The sequence below is a fragment of the Danio rerio genome, chromosome 21 (genome assembly GCF_049306965.1).
Source record: "Danio rerio strain Tuebingen ecotype United States chromosome 21, GRCz12tu, whole genome shotgun sequence".
Taxonomy (NCBI): Eukaryota; Metazoa; Chordata; class Actinopteri; order Cypriniformes; family Danionidae; genus Danio; species Danio rerio.
The window spans coordinates 17,406,251-17,429,231 of record NC_133196.1 but is presented as its reverse complement, the minus strand read 5'-3'; the positions used below and the strand labels follow the sequence as shown (position 1 = coordinate 17,429,231).

Sequence of the window (22,981 nt, the reverse complement as noted above, 5' to 3'; positions counted from 1 at the left end):
CATAACACAAGACGTAACAATCTTGTGTCGTGAGGCCCATTTGTTGTTTACGAATCCTCTCAACACTGAAGGAACGAAGGACGTCAAGCCAAAATGGTGTGATCTGACCGGGGCTTAAGACGTTAGATTTAGGTCACTTTCTAACACAACCTAAAATCGACCAAACATCAGTGTCATTTGACGTCAAAATTGTCCTTAGATGCTGGGGACCTAAATCTAACCTTATATTAATGTCTTATGACGTTGTGTGTGTGCTGGGTGTCCCCCTCTAAAACTGTACAATAAATAAATAAAATTATTGTTAAAAATTCAAAGTGTACAGAATCTTACACTAATTCCCAAATAAACATATAGTTGATTTCTGTAAGTTTTAAATGTCAAATGAGCGACATTTGTCTATAAATTCACAAGGAGCCAGTAATTGCAAAAAAAGACTGAATTATTTATACACAGATTAAATGTAAAATGACAATGGTTTGTTATAATTAGATTTCAAACATTATAAAAACAATTATATTCATGCTTACAAGTTAACATTTGTCTTTGTAACTTATAACTTTGTAATCTTATTAGTTTTATTTTTATGTTAAAAAGTAAAAGCACAAACATGCAAATGAATCTGACAAAAGCAATAATTGCAATCACATTTCAGCTTATTGTTTTCATTTTCTTGAGGTTCAGTGTCACAAATGACTTGTTTGAATGTAAAAGTGTAGACTAGCACATTATTGCTTAATTTATGTGATGTTTCTTTATTTTAAAAAAATCTGTTTCAAATTACATGTTGATGTACCCATGTGGTTTCTAACTTATGGATGAAATAAACATGCATAAAAATAAATGAATTAATAAAACAGCACAGGGTGGATCTCTTTTAGCAGTTTTAGCAAATTTACTAAATTGTAACACAATAACAACAGAAGAGCAGAACATTTAAACTGCTGAAAAATAAAGAGCGATGCACTTGGAATAATCTATAAAAAAAATAAAGCTTAAGATGTACTTATAAACCAGAAGCTTTGCATTTTTAAGTTTGATGCTTTCTGAAGAAACAGAAAGAGAGGTGAGAGACACGAGGTGCTCGTTTTAGTACATGAGGAGGAATATTTCCCCTTTTAAAACCGTATATTAAATAAATAAAATAATTATTAAAAATCCAAAGTGTACAGAAACTTACAATAATTCTCAAATAAATGTATAGTTGATTTCTGTAAGTTTTAAATGTCAAATGATCGACATTTGTGTATAAATTCACAAGGATGCAGTAATTACCAAAAACAGACTGAATTATACACAGATTAAATGTAAAATGACAATGGTTTGTTATAATTAGATTTCACATAAACAATTATATCCATGCTAACAAGTTAACATTTGTAACTTTAAAGAAAATAATATTAGTTGTATGATTATTTTTATGTTAAAGGGCGTACTCACACTATGTACAGTTGCCTCAAACCAGGCCAAAGCATGCTTGTCCCCCCTCTCGTCTCCCCCGACGGCCCGCACTCACATTACATTTGGGCCTGGTCACACTTACATCATCGATGATTCACTGTTCAGTAAGCGCGCTCGCTCAGCACAGTGAAGAATTCTTTAGTTATATTGTTTTAGTTTTTTGATAAGCAGTGACACGCAGTTAAATATTTGTATCTTCCTTGTGATAAAGCTTATCATATTTATTTTCTTGAAATTCCTTATTCTTGGTAATAATGCTTCTTTATTTTAAAAATCTGGTTCAAATAACATGATGATGTACCCAGGGATGGGCAGTATTTATATTACATGTATTTAATATACGTATTTCAAACATAAAATAGTTTGTAGTTTGTATTTGATGATATATTTTGTATCAAAATACTTTAGTGCCCTGTATTTTTGTATTTTTAAAATACCATAAAATACTTTGCAAGAAGTCTACATGATGACATCCTCAAAATGTGGCCTCTGATAGGTGCTTTCTCAGTTATTTGCCATGGCTTGAGATCAGAACAGAAAATTGATTAAGACGGTGGTCAATGCTTGAAGAATAGATGGAAATTATGCAACACATATAAAGAAAATAACAGACAAATGGCAACAAAATTGTTGTTAATAGTAACAAAATTATTGAAAATAGTATACTGCACAATGCAAAGACCAGTAATATATAACGGCAGTATAGTGTACGATTTGGTATCAGCAGCTTTGCTTAAGAAATAAAAAGGAATAAAATATCAGTCCTTAAGAACAGGATGAGGAGCCTTCAGCACATAATCATTCTCAGTCTCAGTGCTGCAGGTGGAAATGCAGAGGAACTTGAAAAATATAAAGCACCTAAAGGCTGTGTACTGGTCTTTAATAAAAGGGCAAACTGGGACTTCCAGTTAAAGAAGAAAAGAAATTTTTTTTTGGAAGAATGAGTATTCTCTACAAATAATATTAGTTTAGGAAGGATTGCATATGTTATGCCAACAAAATAGGACAAACAACATAACATAACGTCCTACAGTGGTGATTCCTACAATACTTTACTGGCTGTTTCAAATGCCAGTAGCAGATCTGCAGGTGCAGTGTACCGTTAATGAAGAGATGTCAAAGTGGCACAATGCAGTATATGAGACACAAATACAGTATTTTGTAATACTCCAGTCTATTGATCTTATTCTTCAATGCGAAAGTGCACTCGTTTTTGCGATTGTTTTAGAACTTCTGATTTGGTCGCCTATGGGAGAAATGACTAGGAATAATAAACGGCAAAAAACAGTCAAACTACTTGCTCTACAAACAAGTGTTTGCATGATTATACAGAACAAGTAGAAAATATCAGTTTGCAACATCAAGCAGCCAAGCGAGCTGTTTTTAATGTCTAAAAATGGTTAAAGGTGAATGAGACCAAAAGTCTCGACCCAAAGAGATTCAAAAGGCTGTGAAGAGTTTATATATAGGTAAAATGAATAACTTTTAAAGATCATGGTTTGTGTTCAATATGCACTGAAGAGTACAATTGCAAAAAAACATGATTTATGGAAATGACCAAAACTGATTTGAGTAGTTTTCAGAAATCATGTTTAACATTAGATATTGAAGATTTCAATTGCAAAAAATAATAATAAATAAAATACATTTATTGAACAAATATAAAAAATAATAAAAGCCTCTTCATACGCTCTTTTAAAATATAAAACTGTTACGAGATTATTGCAGTTTCACCGGCCCCACAATGGATGGAAACACAATGAAGAGACATAGTACTATTCCAACTCATCTGCATTACATGATATTTACAGTGATTAAAGAAATAATCTTAAAGACAGGATTTTCTGTAAGAAATTTGTACAAATGTATACTAAAATGAAAGAGAAAGCCAGTTTAATGGTGAAGGATTTGATCAAATATACCTATTGATTTAAGGTTTGTGAATAAATGCCACGCTCCCTTGTAAAAGTATTTTGTTGTATTTTCTAAATATAATATTTTACACATTTGTGGCTGCTGTATTTTGTAGTTTATTTTGATACACGTAAAATTAAGGTATTTGGTATTTTACTTTAAAATACATTTCAATGTATTTTTGCCCATTTCTGGATGTACCAATGTGGTCTCATACTTATTGATAAAGTAAACATAGGGGAGAGCAGGGCACAAAGTAACATTTTTTGGTTTTGGTCAAATAATGAACAAAGAAATGGGGTTAGACAAACCATATTTTTTACCAATAACACACAAGCCTTTCCTACAAATAAGCACTGAAATTATGATTGCTGGACCTATGGTTTCTGTGCAGTATTGCCAAAAGTGCCAGGAGTAAAAATGTTACTATTTACCCCACCTGTGGGCGAGTTGTAACAGACAGGGGGTTATTTAACACATGCTTACAAAGGCAGATTTCACACACTTACTTTAATTTCTGTTTACTTTAAAAAGTAGCGATATTTCCTCAGTAATTTCTTTTTTATTCACATTTGAATCTATTTGCATTATTATCCATTTATCCATTACACAATGCATTTATTTGCATTATTAGCAATAAAATATAGTTCTATTAAAAATAACATTTGTTAGATTAACTGGTGTCCTACAGTGTGTGGCTTAATTGTAACGCCCTGTTACAACTAACCCCGCTGTGTCATGTTTTCCTCAAAACTGGCTAGCAGACAGTGTTTTTTTACATCTTTAAGATTGGTTTCATCTTTTAGCCTAGACTCCTAGAGGATGGTAATCACAACAATTTAAGACTTACGTACAGACTTTCACAATTTTTTTTAAAATAAAAAAATATTGACTATAATAAAAAATTACTTTTATGCTGCAAAAATGGTTTCTCCTATGTTTCTCATCCAAATTTCGCCTGACTTTTTCAATAATTGGCAGAAAGACATCTGCTGACATTATGGTGAAAACCTCGGAAATATGCCATGGTCAACCCTGAGCAAATACCTTAAAACTCTGTGTTACATTTAACTCTGCGTTACTTTCTACCCCATGCTCCACTATGAACAGCATGCACAAATATAAATGAATACATAGAACAGCACAAGGTTGATCTCTTTTAAGAGTTTTAGCATATTTACTAAATTGTATCACAAAAACAATATATGAGCAGAAGAGTGATGCACAAAGAATAATAAATGAAAAAAATAAAGCCGAAGATGTACTTAAAAATGCAAAGCTTTTTGTTTATAAGTTTGATGCTTTCTGAAGAAAAAGAAAGAGAGGTAAGAGACAACAGGTCACGAGGTGCTCGTTTTACTGCTGAGCAAATGTGTGGGGAAGAATATTTTCCGCCCCAATAAAACTCCTTATGTACTGCTTAAGATTCATCTGTGATAAGATAAATGAAAAGACTTTATCTTCATTGATCTGCTCAAAAAACACGAACATGACTTTCCTCCCTCTGTATTAATAATGCACACACAAACACACGCGCAGGGATGCACTCACTCACTTATACCACACCTAGACGCACACACACGCGCACACACGTACACTGGCAGCAGGCGAATTGAATGCGATAGGGAAGTGAAAAATGATTAACCCGGGGTCAGCTCTCAGCCTCAATCTCACCAGCGCTCAAAGAGCAGCGCAGACTGATTTAAACTCGTCATGTTCCGCCGCACACATTTGCATATATTTATTAAATTCAGCTTGCACCCAGGAATAAAATAAAGCAGACCAGAGAGAGAGAGAGAGAGAGAGAGAAAGAGAGGTGGGGGAGAAATAGGCAGAAGGGAGAATATTTAAACGAGGAGTGTTACAGATAGATCTGCCTTTTTATTCATTGTGGAGCTCGTCTGAAGGTAGTAAAAAAAAGAGAAAGACATAATTTTAGATTTTTGCAAGTGTTCTTATTGGGAGAGAGAGAGAGAGAGAGAGAGAGAGAGAGAGAGAGAGAGAGAGAGAGAGAGAGAGGGGGGGTAACTGATCATGGGGTGAAGTGGATTTTTAGGCCTGTGGCTTTTGTGAAACAAACACAAATATAGAATATCAGTTTAATAAATTATTGTACTGTATAGTTGTTGGTTGTTGGGAAATGTTTGTAGATTAATATGCAGTCTTAGGCATGGGATGATAACCAGTTTCATGGTTTACCATGGTTTGGAAAAGTCAAGGTTTTAAAACTGCAAAAAATTTCTATTATACCGTTCCTAAGGTATATGTAAGGTTTTTTTTTCAATGTGTTTTTTTATGTTTTGTAAAGAAACCAGTGTTTTTGAAACTAATTAAGAAGACAGAGGTCAATTATTTATTTAAATTTTTTAGCCTGACATGTTTACTGTTCCAAAATATTATAAATGTTTCTCAAAATAAAATTTCGTTCATTCATTCATTTTCTTGTCGGCTTAGTCTGTTTATTAATCCGGGGTCGCCACAGCGGAATGAACCGCCAACTTATCCAGCAAGTTTTTACGCAGCTGATGCCCTTCCAGCCGCAACCCATCTCTGGGAAACATCCACACACACATTCACACACACACTCATACACTACGGACAGTTTAGCCTACCCAATTCACCTGTACCACATGTCTTTGGACTGTGGGAGAAACCGGAGCCCCTGGAGGAAACCCACGCGAAGGCAGGGAGAACATGCAAACTCCACACAGAAACGCCAACTGAGCCGAGGTTCGAACCAGCGACCTTCTTGCTGTGAGGCGAACGTGCTACCTACCCATTGCGCCACTGCCTCGCCCCCAAAATAAAATTTAGTGTATTTAATTGGGAAAAAAAGTTGTTTTGTTTTTCCCCAGACATTTAAAAAGAACTTATTTCAGAGCAGTAATCACAATACAAGGGCTGCGTGATAATGGAAAATCTAGCATTGTGATATTTTTGGTAACACTTTATAATAACTTGACACTATGAATCATTTCTTAAGCATTAGCAAATATTGAATTCATTATTTGGTAAGCATTAACTTTATTAATTACTGTTAGTAAACAATTTATAACTGCAGCTACAAATGCTCTATTCTTGACTTACAAACACATTTATAATGTGCTTAATAAATGTGTTTCATAATTTGTGACTGATTTATTTTTTACTACTAAATGAAGTATTGCATTATTAATTTAAAAGTAGGAGATGGTTTTAAAGATCATTCAGAATGAGTTAGTAAATAATTAATAAACTATTCAAATCAACTTTTATATATCGTACTATTCAGACATAGTAATGCTTACTATGTATTTTAATAATTGCTTTATTAACACAAGTTAATCCAGTTTTGTGATCTAATCTAAAGTGAGAACTGTTTATGTGAGATCTCTTAGGTCAAGTGAGCAGAATCTTCTTTTAGTTCCGCAGTCCAGGCTGAAACATAGAGGGGACAGAGCTTTCTCTGTGGCGGGTCCTCAGTTGTGGAACACCTTGCCCCTTGAGATTAGATTGGCTCCATCATTATCTGTTTTTAAATCACTTCTCAAAACGCACCATTTTAGCTTGGCTTTTTAAGATTATTTTAATAGTCCTTTCTATTGCTACATTTTTTCAGTTGTTTCTCTTGCCTTATTTCTATGTTTTTATATTCTGTCTTTTTATTTTTACCTTGTCTTATGTACAGCACTTTGGCTAGTCTTGTGACTGCTTTTAAATGTGCTCTATAAATAAATGAACTTGAGGACTGTTTATGCTTTGTAAATGCCTTTTAACAGACAATTAAAGGCTCAGTATCAAATGTACAATACATCTTTGCAATCTTATCTAAAAAAATTTAATTACTGTAAAGTTTTAACATCACAGAATAACAGGAGTGTCAAACTTTTACATAAACTTAGATTAAACAACAACCATATAATAATTGAACACCATACTTGTTATGTGATGCAACATTTCAATGTTATTTAGCAGTTTAAACTGCGCAGTAGTTTTAGATTAGATAAGGTTGCAAAGATTTATTTTTATTTGATACAGTTTCATTATCTTCAAATGAACAGAAATAATAAAGTCGTTTATTTTCTGTTTTTCCTGTTTAAATATAACTGAGCCTTTAATTGTCATTTAAAAGGGATTTATAAAGCATAACTGGTCCTCGCTTTAGATTAGGTCACAAAACTGCAAAAAGTTGAGTTAACAAAGCATTGATTAACATACCAATTAACTATTAATATATGCCTGAATAATAAGATATGTAAATGTTAAATTGAATAGTTTATGATTCATTTATCTACGCATTCTGAATGATCTTAAAAAAAACATCCAACTATTCTTAAATAATTGGTTTGTAAATAATGCAATACTTAATTTAGTAATGAATAATGAATAATGGCGACGCGGTAGCGCAGTAGGTAGTGCTGTCACCTCACAGCAAGAAGGTTGCTGGATCAAGCCTCAGCTGGGTCAGTTGGCATTTCTGTGTGAAGTTTGCATGTTCTCCCTGTGTTCGAGTGGGTTTCCTTCAGGTGCTCCGGATTCCCCCACACTCCAAGACATGCTAGACAGGTGAACTGGGTAGGCTAAATTGTCCATAGTGTGTGAGTATGAATGAGTGTGTACGGATGTTTCCCAGTGATGGGTTGCAGCTGGAAGGGCATCCGCTGCATAAAAACGTGCTGGATAAGTTGGCAGTTCCTTCTGCTGTGGTGACCCCGGATTAATAAAGGGACTAAGCTGAAAGGAAAATGAATGAATGAATGAAATGAATCATTAACAAAGTAGAAAACACAATTATTTAACACATTATAAAAGTCAAGATAAGAGCATTTATATCTGCAGTTATAAACTGCTTACTAACATCCTTTAATGTAGAGTTAATGCTTAAAAAATTATGATTTAACTATTTGCTAATGCTTAATAAATAGTTGATAGTGTGTAGTTATTATAAAGTGTTACCAAATTGGTAATGTTAAATCGATTGGGATTATTCTCCGGTAGGAGTGCATCTCGATAAAATCTAATAAACAATTTATAAACTTCCCTCAACCCATTTTCATTGTGCTCTGTGCGATTTGCAGTGCATTTCTGTATTTCTGCAAAGATAAAATACATTTTATTTCTGCATTTCTGTTGGAGTTTGCACGTTCTTCCTTTTCTCCCCACAGTCAGTGTATATATATATATATATATATATATATATATATATATATATATATATATATATATATATATATATATATATATATATATATATATATATATATATACAGTTGAAGTCAGAATTATTAGACCCCCTGTTCATTTTTTCCCCCAATTTCTGTTTAACGGAGAGCAGAATTTTTCAACACATTTCTAAACAATAGTTTTAATAACTCATTACTAATAACTGATTTATTTTATCTTTGACATGGTGACTGTAAATATTATTTTACTAGATATTTTTCAAGACACTTATACAGCTTAAAGTGACATTTTAAGGCTTAACTAGGCTAATTAGGTTTCCTAGGCAGGTTAGGGTAATTAGGCAAGTTATTGTATAATGATGGTTTGTTCTGTAGACTATCAAAAAAAATATTAGCTTAAAGGGGCTAATAATTTTGTCCCTAAAATGGCTTTTAAAAAAATGTAAAACTGATTTTATTCTAGCCAAAATAAAACAAATAAAACATTCTCCAGAAGAAAAAAAAGATTATCAGACATACTGTGTAAATTTCCTTGCTCTGTTAAACATAATTTGGGAAATATTTAAAAAAGAAAAAATATTCAAAGCGGGGTTAATAATTCTGACTTCAACTGTGCGTGTGTGTGTGTGTGTGTGTGTGTGTGTGTGTGTACATATATACACACATGCATACATATACATACATACATATATATACATATATACACACATACATATATACACACACACACACTGTAAGAAAATGTATTTGGTGTCTTAAATTTTTAAGTTGAATAATATGAAATATCTTATAATGAATAAAATATACTAGCTATGACAGCATATATTTTTGTGTTATATTTAAATTCATATGAACTATATTTCTACTTCATTTTAAGTTGAAAGACTTTTAACTTAATGTGTTAAGTCAGTTTAATACAGAGTTGAAGTTAAAAAAATAACTAACTACCTTTTTACTGTATTTGAAAAACTCAAAAACTCTTCATAAAAGTATATCTAATATTGTGCATCCATAAATCCATGTACAACTGCCAAAAAATATATACAGCAAAAGTGTGGTCCAGTGGTCACTGTAAATGATCAGATATTACTCTGCCTGGCTGTTAACTTTCTTTTTATGAGCCGTCTGAATAACTGTCATAAAGCTTAACAAAACTGCCATCTGCACTTTATATAGGTTGTGCTCAGTGTGAATAATCTGGAATCGCAGCCAGCTTTACAAAGTAACGTTTTAGTGGCCTGCAACGTACGATCCATATAAGTCCTTTGTCTTATAGTGACTCGCTAGCCATGTTGGATGGCTGAATGTTTACACTGTTTTCATTTTCATTTTAAAGAGGGATTTTATATTGCGTCTGTCCACTGGGATTAAGATGAGGGCTTTAGGTGAACATATTCAGCTCAAACAATTACATCTGTCGACTTGGCATTACCCCTTTAGCAACAAACATGTCTCAGAGACGCTCTATACATAGATTGTGCTTATATGATATAAACACACACATATGTTCATATGCTGTCACGTATGTTGTCGCTGGAACTGTTATGGTGTAAATTTCATGCTGCTAGTTTTTTTGTTTGTGTGTGATTGTGGGTGTGAGAGCATTGCGGTGCTCTCTCAAGGTGGTCGCTTTTACCCCAGAGGAGTGTGACCCCTGTGCGCCTCCGGAATAATCCTTTTCTCCACCTCCACATCCACAGCCTTAAATATACAAGCGTCGGGAGACAGAGGACAAACAAAAACAACAAACAAACAGAGAGAGAGAGAGGGAAGGAGACTGGGAAAGGAGAGAGAGACAAGCCTAAGCTTATACAAACGCTGCCAATGCCATACTCCAGTGCTCTGCTGGGCGTCACGCCAGACTCCGGTCTCTGTGGAAACCGTCGCCGTCAGCGATAGGTGGCAGGACGGGTGCCAGCATGGCAAAGACAGTGTTAGGACGGCTGGCAGCTAGCAGACTGGGTGGATTGTGTGTGTGTGTGTGTCTGTGTGTGTGTTTTAGTTAGGCTCTAAGACCTGTTAAGTCTGCCAGGGCATGTGGATGGTGCCAGGGCTGGCTCCGGTGCAGCTGTGCCCAGTGTAGGCTTACCAGACCTGGGCATCCCCACTCAGCCTTCCCTTGCTGCTCTCCTCCTCATAAACACTCAAGCCAGATTTGGAAACAGCGCCCCCTGTGGCTGCTCTAACAAATCTGTTTTTCTACATGTCAACTGTAGATTCATTTAAAGGCACAATTTCATTTCATACACTATATGTATGGTTTGTTTATACTAAGTATCCAAAATAGAACAGTGTTATATACAGTTGAAATCAGAATTATTAGTCCCCCTGACTTTCTAGCCCTACTGTTTATTTTTTCCCCGTTTTCTATTTAACGGAGAGCAAATTTTTTTCAACACATTTCTAAACATAATAGTTTTAATAACTCAAGTTTAATAACTGATTTATTTTATCTTTGCCATGATGACAGTAAATAATATTTGACTAGATATTTTTCAAGACACTTTACTTTACAGCTTAAAGTGACATTTAAAGGTTTAACTAGGTTATTTAGGTTAACTAGGCAGGTTAGGGTAATAAGGCAAGTTATTGTATAATGATGGTTTGTTCTGTTCTGACTATCGAATAAATTATAGCTTAAAGGGACTAATAATTTTGACCTAAAAATGGTCTTTAAAAAATTAAAAGCTGCTTTTATTCTAGCAGAAATAAAATAAATAAGACTTTCTTCAGATGAAAAAAATATTATCAGACATACTTCAACATATAATTCAACTATAGTGCATGTCTTTGGAAACACAGAGAGAACATGCAAACTCCACACAGAAACAGACCCAGTCGGGGCTCAAACCAGCAACCTTCTTGCTGTGAGGTGATTGTACTACCCTCTGCGCCACTGTGCTGCTCATATATACATAYATATATATATATATATATATATATATATATATATATATATATATATATATATATATATATATATATATATATATATATATAAATATACATATATATATATATATATATATATACATATATATATATATATATATATATATATATACAYATATATATATATATAYATATATATATATATATATATATATATATATATATATATATATATATATATGTATGTATGTATATATATATATATATATATATATATATATATATATATACATATATATATATATATATATATACATATATATATATATATATATATATATATATATGTATATATATATATATATATATATATATATATATATATATATATATATATATATATATACATATATATATATATATATGTATATATATATATATGTATATATATATATATATATATATATATATATATATGTATGTATATATATATATATATATGTATATATATATATATATATATATATATATATATATATATATATATATATATATATATATATATATGTATGTATATATATATATATATATATATATATATACACACACATACATACACAGATATATATGGGATCACGGTGGCAAAGCAGAAAATAAAATGAATGAATGAATATATATGATGCAAACCATATATAAACTGGAATATCTATGTGACAGAATTGTAGTTGTGTTTTTATGTATACATGGGATAAATCAGTATTCATTTTTGCCAAGTACTAATATTTATTCAATTTTATATTAATTTCAGTAATATTATGGAATAATATGCAAATGTTTATATGGTTTATATACAATACAGTTTGTAAAGTAATATTTTCTGTAGATATATTATATGACACTTATTATATCTTTACTGAACAAGTGGTTCTAATTGGTTTTGAATCGTAAACCTTAAAAATAAAGTTATTTTTTTATTTCATTTATTTAGTTGAGCAACGCAGTAGGTAGTGCTGTCGTCTCACAGCAAGAAGATCGCTGGTTTGAGCCTTTGCTGGGTCAGTTGGCGTTTCTGTGTGGAGTTTGCATGTTCTCCGTGTTCGTGTGGATTTCCTCCGGGTGCTCCGGTTTCCCCCACAGTCCAAAGACATGTGGTACAGGTGAATTGGGAAGGCTAAATTGTCCGAAGTGTATGAGTGTGTATGGATGTTTCCCAGAGATTGGTTGCAGCTGAAAGGGCATCTACTACGAAAAAACTTGCTGGATGCGTTGGCGTTTCATTCTGCTGTGGCGACCCCGGATTAATAAAGGGACTAAGCCGAAAAAAAAATGAATGAATGTATTTATTTAGTTTTTAGTTACTATACTCTTATTCCACATAAGTCTGCAGACTTTGTACAAAATTCAGCACAGAAATAGCAAAACACATCTGCGGATGCTGTCAGGCCCTACTCATCAGCAATTGCATCTGCGTTCTTGTATTGCTTGGACAGCTTTTAACCTTACTCTCCTTCTTTTGTTTGAATAGTTCATAATTTCTGCAGGACTCCTATAGGATTTTTTGAAGATTACAACTCCCATGATCCCACACCCAGTCATGGCATCATCACAATATGCTATTGTTTGTTGTGACTAGCGTTTTCAGATTTATCTGGATTAGTGTAGACATAGCCTTACTGTTCCATAAAACAAATCACACGTTTTACCATGGTAAACAATCAAAAAACATAGAATTACCACTTTGCTCCACTGCTATAGTTTTACCGACAACAACAATCAGGTAAACAAAAACACGTGTGGAGCCTTATTGCTTTCTTATTATGGCTTGCTTTGTTGGTCATACAATATTTTAGCTTCAATGTTAAAATATTACAGATTTTTGGACAAGAAAATCCACTCTGTTTGGTTTCATCTGGTCATTATCATGTAACTACATTGCCTCATGTGCTGAGGAGTCTTTTAGAGGGTGTTATTGCGGCAGGTATTAAAGCGCTCATTTTTACATTATTTTAATAATTGTGCTACTGTATATATTGCGCAGCACCAAATCCCACTGATCTGTGTGAAAGGCGATCATTTGAACAACATTATGCAGTAAACTTTTCAAAGTGCAAAGAAAAAAATCATTACATCGTTGAGTAAACAAACCCTTAGAATGCATGCAATGAAACTGCTTTAACAAGAAAAGTTTAAAGCTGCATTCAACAGCTTGCTTTTGATTGCTGCAACAAATCAAAGGCATCGGCAGGACTTTCTTCCTTGCTAATCTCAAATGCATGTTTTCCCTATTTACTGGCGCCCTCGCTATCTCGCGACCTCGTAAAATCACCTCGCTGTGACACTATCTGCGCGGCTTTTCATGTGGAGGTCAAAGCGGAGCGTGGCGTTTGCTTTAAGAGGTGCATTCAAGCCTTGACGTGAATCATGCGAAAGTGCTCCTCTGGCTTCATGCCTTCCCTCTCTTCCATCTGTATCACACTCTAGAAGAACGGCTCACTCCTCTACCCCACATCATCCTCTCATTTGCTCCCCTCCTTCTCTCACTCAGCCTCTCTTTCTCCACCTCCACCCTTTTCACCCAGTCTCTGGTAGCCAGCCATATGTGTCAGCTGTGCCAGCACCTCCTCCTCCTCCTTCATCTCGTCTCGGCCCCGGGCCCTGGACCCCCCGCGTGCGACACCCCCTTCTCTACTCCCCCCGCCAGGCACCGGCTTTGTAGGCTAATTAGCAGTGAAATTGGTGAATTGCAGGCTCGGGCACACATGCACAGACACTTCAGCTGCAGCAAGCGCCACTTTAGGTACTGAAAGGACCCTGGAATACTGAACACAAAGAGAGAGAGAGAGAGAGAGAAAGAGAGAGAGGGGGGGTGAAGGAGAAAGAGAGAGAGCAGGAGAAGAAGAGAGAGAAAGTTTCTGTGCATGACTGGGCCAGTTTGGACTCATTTTTTATTTCACACTATTTAAAACTTCCATTTTTTCCCTCTCTCTCACTGCATCAAGGTTATTTTGGTAAATGAAAACTAAGACTAAAATATTTGTTAAAAATACTTTTTCGTTAACTGAAATAAAATATAAAAAAACACAATAAATGAACTAAACTAAAATAAATAAAGAGTCATCGATAGACCAACTCAAATAAAATATTCAGTTCAATTCAAGTGTACTTGTATAGCGCTTGTCACAATAATCATTGTTACAAAGCAGCTTCACAAGACGTGCACATTATTACATTAGTCAAAGTCAGAAAAGTTAAAGGTCCCATGAAATTAAAAATTTAGTTTTTTAGATGTTTGAATCAATATTTTTAGTTATTAGGATTTATACATTAGTTCTGTGTGGTTCTTGAATCTCTCAAGCTGTGTGATGTTTAGTTGCAACTATGCAGTTTACTTATAATTATTAGTGCCTATTCTAAAATATTTATAATTACCGAGCATCGGATTCAGTGCATTGGCTGCCATCAGCCTGTCTGAGCAGATCAAAGAAAGTGACGGTTGACATTCACAAGATGGCAACAAAGACAGCATAATATGTGCTTAGGGGAGAAAAACTGCATTTTTCCAGCATAAGTTTCAAACTACAGCTGAACAAATCATTACAGAACAGTTAAGTGACATCTAAGTTAATATCTCTTGTATTTTGTAGTGCTGTATTTATACCACAAAAACTGGTTGTGCGTGCTTTGCTCTGGCTTTTTCAGTGTTAATTATTGCGAAATTCTGATTGCAATAGAGTAATACTGGGAAATCTCTGTAGACTGATGGCATTTTATGCTGTTTAGCCCTATGATCTTAAAATGTGAGCAAAATCACCTGTTTTGTAATCACTTTAGACATTACGCCAGAGAATCATTCAAATACTAGCTCTAAAATGATGTTAGTGATGAACAACGGTTTCTGCTGTTCTAATGTCAGATGTGAATGAATGGTGGAAGAAAGTAGTTCCTTATATAAGAGAGTTTTTGAAAGTCTCCATGTTTGTTTTTCTTTTTATAAACACGATTATCCAGCTGAACTGTTTTAAAAATACAACATCACACTCGTAGCAGTGCGATATGGCTGTATATCCTGCCTGATGTCACGAGGAAATGTAAGTATTTTACGTTTTGTCAGTTAAGTGGCTAATTTGTACGAATTTATGGGAGTTCGGTCGTACAAAAATGTACGATTTTAAAAACGAGGCTTTGCACCCAATCCCACCCCTAACTAAATTGTACAAATTAGATTGTACGAATTCAAATGAATTAGCCAATAAATCTAAAAGTTACAAATTGCCATGGGATTACATTGGTATATCGGCACTGGTGGGGGGCACTAAGTCACTCTGTCTGCATCCTCAAGCCAACACACACCTCCCACCAGTGCTGATATACAGCCATATTGCACTGCTACTCATGTGTTTTTGCTCATATCTATAAGCTAGTGTGCACCAAAATAGTGACAAAATTCATGTAGAGAAGATATAAAACTGATAAATGTTAAGCTTGTAGTTTGTCACTTCCATCAAAGTCCCTTTCATTTGTATTTTACAGTCTTTGCTTCCACCTTAATGGCAAAGACTATAGACCAGGGGTCTCAAACTCGCGGCCTGCGGGCCATTTGCGGCCCTCAGTGCAATATTTTGTGGCCCGCGCCGACAGCTGTACTCTGACAGAATCAGCGGAGCGGGGAGATAGAGCGCTTCCCGCTCCGCTGATTCTATCCGTACACAGCGCGCTTGTCACTCAATGCGCTTGTCGCGCGCGTTCTGATCAGCTGTGTTGTCGCGCGCGTACTCAAGAGCGATGTTATCGCGCGCCTACTGAAGGGCGGGACCGAGGGTGTGTCGCGTCGCGGGGGCACTTTCGATCATTTTGGAAGGGCACTTTCTATGCAAGACTAAAAAGGGCATGTGCTCTGCACAGGTTAAGCCCTATGTGTGCACGTGCCTGCCCTGCATCTTATATATATTGATATTATAGGTAGATACAGACTGGTACAGACTGATGTGACTGGAGTGGGGTGGGGGTGTTTTATTTATACATATATACGCCTTTTTTTAGGTGAGTGAATGGAAGTTTTGAGTGAGTTCCCCCACTTTTTTCCCTAGGACTTCAATAAGTCAAAGTACAGGTCTAGACTTAATGATGATCATCTTCAAGCCATACTGAGGGTTTCAACTGCTTCCGCTCTAAAGCCAAATGTGGTTCAGATTTGTGAGAAGAAGCGCTGTCAAGTCTCTGGCAGCAAGAAGTAGGCAAAAGATGCCATGTTCAGAAGAACTGTTCATAATCTTCACTCAATGTTCTATTAATGTTCAGGACACTTCATGTTCAGAAGAAATAATTAAAACTGTTAATAATGACATTTGAGGACTTTTTTTTGTGAAATCCCTTATGCGGCCCAGCCTCACCCAGACTTTGCCTCCTGCGGCCCCCAGGTAAATTGAGTTTGAGACCCCTGCTATAGACAAAGCCCCTTTAAGGCAAGTCATTTTACTCGGTGGCCATCTTTGAAACGCCTAATTGAAAGAAACAAGATCATGACACTAACCTCAATGCTTCGTCAGATCGCGTGAAGGACCAACCAACGAATTCCTCGTCTTGATGGCGAATCTCCTCCAGTAATGACAGCAACTTTTTGTTACAAGTTTGAGTATTTGTTGTTGCTAGTTTATGTAGACTTCTCCCTATTCTAAACTTCAAATGACATGTCTTGTTTATTCTATAGTCTTTGCTATATATTTTCTACACAGACATAAGAAATATATCCAAATAAAACCTGTACTTTTAAATTAACCAACTACACTTGAAAACAAAAGTTTTCTGGTTTTGTAATCTGTATGAAATGAACATGAGGCACAGTCCATCATATCAAACGCACATCACATGACAGCAACAACTCAAACTAGAAAGAAACTGTCATTTCTGGAGGAGATCGCCATCAAGACTAAGTTGTGGGTTACTTCAAAAGACAAGCGTGATCTGACAATCATTATTCAGAGGATGATAATGTGTAACACAGCCATAAATAAGGTCAGTGTCGTGATCTCGTTTCTTTCGAGTGTGCATGCCCATTAGCTAGGACCTGTAATAAAAAAATACAGATTTGGTTTAATTCGAACATTTAGAAACCAAACTTTTGAGTAGGCCCACACGGAATCTGGGCGAGCAGAATTTTGCTGATTTTTTACAGATTTTTCACAGAATTCCGCAGATTTCTGCAGATTTTTAGCCCATCATTAATTCAGTTTATTTACTTAAGTAAATGTGTAATTCTGAATTTATTCAGTTTTTATTCAGTAATGTATTACTTTTTATTTAATATATTAAGGTCTAAGTTATGATACTCCGCTGGATACTCCCAAAATAATTCAGCAGAAATCCGCAGATTTTTACCAAAATTCTCCACAGAAAAAGCAAAAAACTTCCGCAGATTCCGCCTGGCCCTGCTTATGAGACAGCTGTTGTTTGAGTTTATTGGGGACACCAAATATGTAATGTAATTGTAAGCTTGGCAAACAGTTTTTGAGAATTTGAGGTTTCCCCATTCAGACAGAATGACAGAATTTTAACTTCGGTTTCTCATCAATTCATGACCAATAAAATGCTCTCTGGTATCTGACATGCCTTGCCCTCTTTAAGACACTTCATATTTAAGCTCAACCACTCTCACTGGCAGAGCGGTGGTAAAACAAAATTCTATTGGCTATTTTTAAGGGGTGGAGCTACTATATGCCCACCCCTTTTCATGATTCAGTTGAGATTACATCGAACATAGAGTGTAGATAGAGTGTATAGAGGCCTATATAAATATACAGTAGTTAACCTGCAGTTCTATATTGTCCTTTCAAAAGAGATAATAATTGCATGCAATAATAATACATGGCCAGTGAAGTGTATTAAGTAGTTGCTAATAGTAATTAGCAAAAATCTTTTTCAGAATTCATAAGTACTCATTATGTGGTGAAATATCTGACCTGGGGCTGTTTGGAGACGAAGCTGATGTGCAAACACACCAGTCAAGTGTGTGATTATTATATCTACTAAAACAGCTTTTCAACATAAACCTAAACCATGTGTTCTATTATTTTTTTAGTTTGCCAAAGACATGTCATTTAGGCATGCTTACATACAGTATGATCGTTAATAAGATTGGGTTTGTCTGAATTCTTTTATTTGTTTACATGTATTTGTTTGCATTTGTTGCAATTATTATGCTTTGATTGCTGAGAGCTTTGCAAAAGACTTCATGTAAGCTGTTCAAACATTAAGCTTTTCTTCGGTCGACTGGATGTGTTCTGTTAATTCTGCAAAACTAGAATTATTACAACTAAAATGGAAATTAAATATATAAAAATTAAATAGAAATGTGTTTACAAAAATAAACTAAAACTAATTAAACTCATAATAAAACAAACTATAACTAAACTGAAATTTTAAAATAGTATCAAATTAAAAACTAGTTAAAAATGCGTCACATAGATAATTTGTTATATAAAGCCTGTCAACCTGTTTTTGTCAGTTTTAGGACTTTATGTTGATTTGCAACAAGTTACCCGATAAAGCTTTTGCTATGGTAAATAAATATAGTTGTAATGCATGTCACGTGTTTGGCAGAACATGCGAGAAAAGTTGTGAATCCGAATGTGTGCCTAACAAGTCATATTAATGAGCTTGACATGAATATTCTTGGCATTAATTTTATTTGTTTGCAGTCTTTATAAAATTATAGAGGTTTTGCAGTGATTCCATAAAAATATAGTTTTTTAGCGTCATAAAGAATGTATCAATGGTTTGTTCTTGAAGAAATAGTTCACAGAAAAATGAAAATTTACTCTCTATTTACTCTGCCTCAAGTGTTTAGATTTATAAGATTTGAAGCTGGCAACCTGTAACCTTTGACTTCCATAGTAGGAAAACAAAATGGTTTAAATCTTTTTTTAAAATATCTTTTTGAGTTCAGTAGAAGAAAGTCAGTTAAATAAGTTTGGAACAAGTAAAGGCTAAGTAAATAATAACAGAATTTTCAGTTTTGAACAAACTATCCATTTAAAAAAAAAAAAAGGATTAGTGTGAAGAACATATTAATAATCTAAGGAACCTCATAAATACAAGTAAATGGAAAGTCTTGGTTCCATGAATGTTAATGCTTCATTAATCCCAGTAAAAATGTTTTATTTGTAATTTAGGATTTAAAAAATGCATATTTATATGCATCACAATGAACAGGTCTTAAACCAGGTGTAAAAATGATCTCTCACTCAAGAAAGTGTGTGTGTGGGCTGCCTAAAATCATAGATAGAGCTTGAAATTAGGAGACCTAAAATGAGGGTTTCATTGATAAAATGATTATAAATCATAATGAATGAAGTAATTTTAAGTTAAGAATGTTTGCTGTGAGGGTTTGGTTTTGGGGTAAAGGGACAGAATAAATATTTTGTACTGCACTTTTGTAAATTTTAATTTTGTAAAATGACCTGTATTTTACTGTAGGCCAGTTAGGCAGTATGTTACTGTATTTTAATGTTGCATTGTGAAAATTACTGTATACAGTACACAGCTAATAATTTATGCAGATGACAGTATTTAACTGTCATATGAACTGTATTTTACTGTAGGACAGTTATGCAGTATATTGCTGTATTTTACAGTTTCATTGTGAGGATTGCTGTATATTTTACAGTATATATATGCAATACTGTAAATACACCAAGATAAATGCTGCTAGAAATTTAAATACAGTAGTTTGCTGTACTTGATTTTACAGTAAGTTACTTGCAAACTGCTGCCAATAAATTACTCGAGATTTTACAGGAAATTCATAACATTGTGTATAAAAGTAATTATGTCTATGGGAAGTCCCCAGAAGCATGGCAAACCAGACATTTGTGTGAGTGTGCGTGTGTGTGGAGTAACGTTAGACTGATGGACTGACGTCGTCGTCCCTCTCTAATGATGGCAGAGAGAAGACACCCATTCCATCATCCTCCTCTCATCTCCTCTTCCCCCAATCTCATCTGATCTGATATTAACAGCCAGTATTAAAATCATGCAACGCCTTAACAGACTCATTTAAAATTAATAACTGGTAATTATAGAGGAAGCTGCTTCAGAGTAGCCTGGGAGGGGGAAGGGCTGCAAGATGAAGACGAGGAATGGAGGACAGTGAATCTGGTCATAGTTTCTACTGTCTATATATTGAACATGTGTGTTGTTTTATATTGTGTACTGCACTTTTTGATATTGTAAAATAACTGTATTTTAAAGTTGCACGGTAAAAAATACTGTATATTTACAGTAAATGTATGCAACACTGTAGACATACAATTTACAGAAAAAATAAATGGCGCTGTAAATGTAAATACAGTATTTTTGCTGTAATTGATTTACATTAAGTAACTAGTGGACTAGAGTTTATGCATTTACTTATTTTGAGACTTGAATGGGTTTTTAGTAAGTAGTATTAAGAAGTCTCAATCAGCAATTTTGTATTTGTTATCATCAAATGTTTAGATTTTTATAGCTCGTCAAAAAGGCTGTTGATGTTGTTTTGCCAAGTGTGATGTGGCTAAAATATGATCACATTATTTTTTTCGCATTGAAAAAAAAATATTGATTTTACATAAGTGGCAAAGCAAATGATTTCCACGTTTGTTATAGAGTGAAAATCCATTAAACAGTGAAAGAAGTAAGCTAGATTTTACTTTAGTGCATTTTCATTTTAAAATGCATGCGTTTTGTTACAGTTATTCCTGGTGTCAACACTATTCAGAAATCTTTGTCCCGGACCATTTTGTAAATGCAAAAGCCCCTGTTTTAGTTTGGAAACACTGGTGCTTCATTTTAGTTTAGATAGACTGAATCACAAACTTTTAAAACAGAGCCACGGCTATCCTTAATCACTCACTTGGTCTTCTGAATGATCATGTATCGTTCCGTCAGTGGCTATTAAGCAACCCGTAGAGTGCAAGTACAGCAAAATATGCGCATACAAAATTAGTGTGAATGGTCACATATCACGGGTTTAGGCCATACAGGATGGACAGAGATTGTTATTCTGAAGCACAATAAAAATGCCAGTCTCGATGAGGAGTGTTTTCATTCTAAAATGAAAAATTTCAATTAAATTGAAATCTTTTAATTGAATAAAATATTTCACCCAAGAATGAAAATTCACTCATCCCCAGGTGGTTACAAATCTTTATGAGTTTTTATTTGCTGTTGAATACTGTAGAAAAAAAAATTGACAAACAATAGAAACTAATATTTGCAGTATGGGGTAAAAAGTACTATGGAAGTCATTGGCTATTAGTTTGAAGTCAGGTTATAATAAGGGAGAGAATTTTTGACAGAAATAAAATTTTTTGATGAACTGTCCCTTTAAAGCTCAATGATTTTTCCAGCCAATGTGTTTAGTTTTTCAGGATTTTTAAATTTTTTTATTTATTTAATTTAAATTGACCATTGTTTAATTGGATGAGTTAATAAAACATTTAAAATCCAAAGTTGTGCTTGTTAACATTACGTAATGCACCATGAGTTAACAGGAACTAACGTCATTTAACTTAATGTTAACTAACCTTAACAAAGATGTAATAAATGTATTACTAATTGTGTGTTCATGTTAGTAAATACATTAACTAACATTAACTAATTGACCATTATTTTAAAATGTTACTAACTTTTTTGCTATTAATATTAAAAACAATTTATTTTGTAAATTAAAATGTTTAATATTTGTAAAAATATAAATTAACAGTAGTTTTCCAACAAATTTTACATTTTCTATTTACAATTTTCTATCAGAAAAGACCCTGCACAACAGATAAAATTAAAACATACACAAAAAATACCTTGGCTGTATTATATTTAAAAATAGCAGGGATATGATAAATAACAGGCTTGACTGCATCATTATCATTTCTTTTAAGAGTTTCTAATACAATAATAATATATATTCTGTTATAATTTCTTTAACTTTTATTTTGTCAGTTTGTAGTTAAGACTTTTTCATTTTAGTATGTACAGTATTTAACAACAGCTTTTCTCAAAACTAATGAACTGACTGCAGCTTTAGGGAGAAGATACTGCAACAGAAATATATCAATTAAAACATTCAGTTTCAATCAGACTTTTATTTTGATAATTTGAAGTTTCAGAAATAGTATGCTTTGTCTACAGTTTGCAAAGTGACTCTCGAGGCAGCTAATATCGAAATCATATTGTATATTATCCATCTGTGTGCTATGGTATTCTTATAATGAATTGTTTCGACAGTAACAATGAAATGAATGCTATACACAATAATATTAGTAAGTAATTCATATTAATATATAACACATCATATAATAATTCATAAATTTAGAATTTTACGATCTTGTAACTGATCAAAAATGAACCAAGAAATCAAGATTATTATTATTTCTGGGTCTTTGTTCACACTGGAAATGGAAGGTCAGGTCAAGCACCATTGCATTGTGGGAAATGAATGTATCAAATGTAGCAGGTCATCCATGCATGCAGAAAATTTGCTTACTGTGCACTCTATGCATTTTTCAAGTACGTGGAGTATGGCA

The 22,981-nt window shown here is 33.9% G+C and overlaps 1 long non-coding RNA gene across 3 annotated transcripts in view; it reads right to left on the bottom strand.

The window, feature by feature from the left end:
* LOC141379836 (uncharacterized) overlaps positions 1-22,981 on the bottom strand; it is a 152,905-nt gene that overhangs the window by 43,693 nt on the left and 86,231 nt on the right. Inside the window, exon 6 of one of the 3 annotated variants that reach the window (XR_012396688.1) lies at positions 12,749-14,245. The exons of the other annotated variants lie outside the window; for them this stretch is intronic. This is a non-coding gene — a long non-coding RNA (uncharacterized lncRNA). Of the gene's footprint in view, positions 1-12,748; positions 14,246-22,981 lie in introns of those variants that run through there. 3 annotated transcript variants of the gene reach the window in all.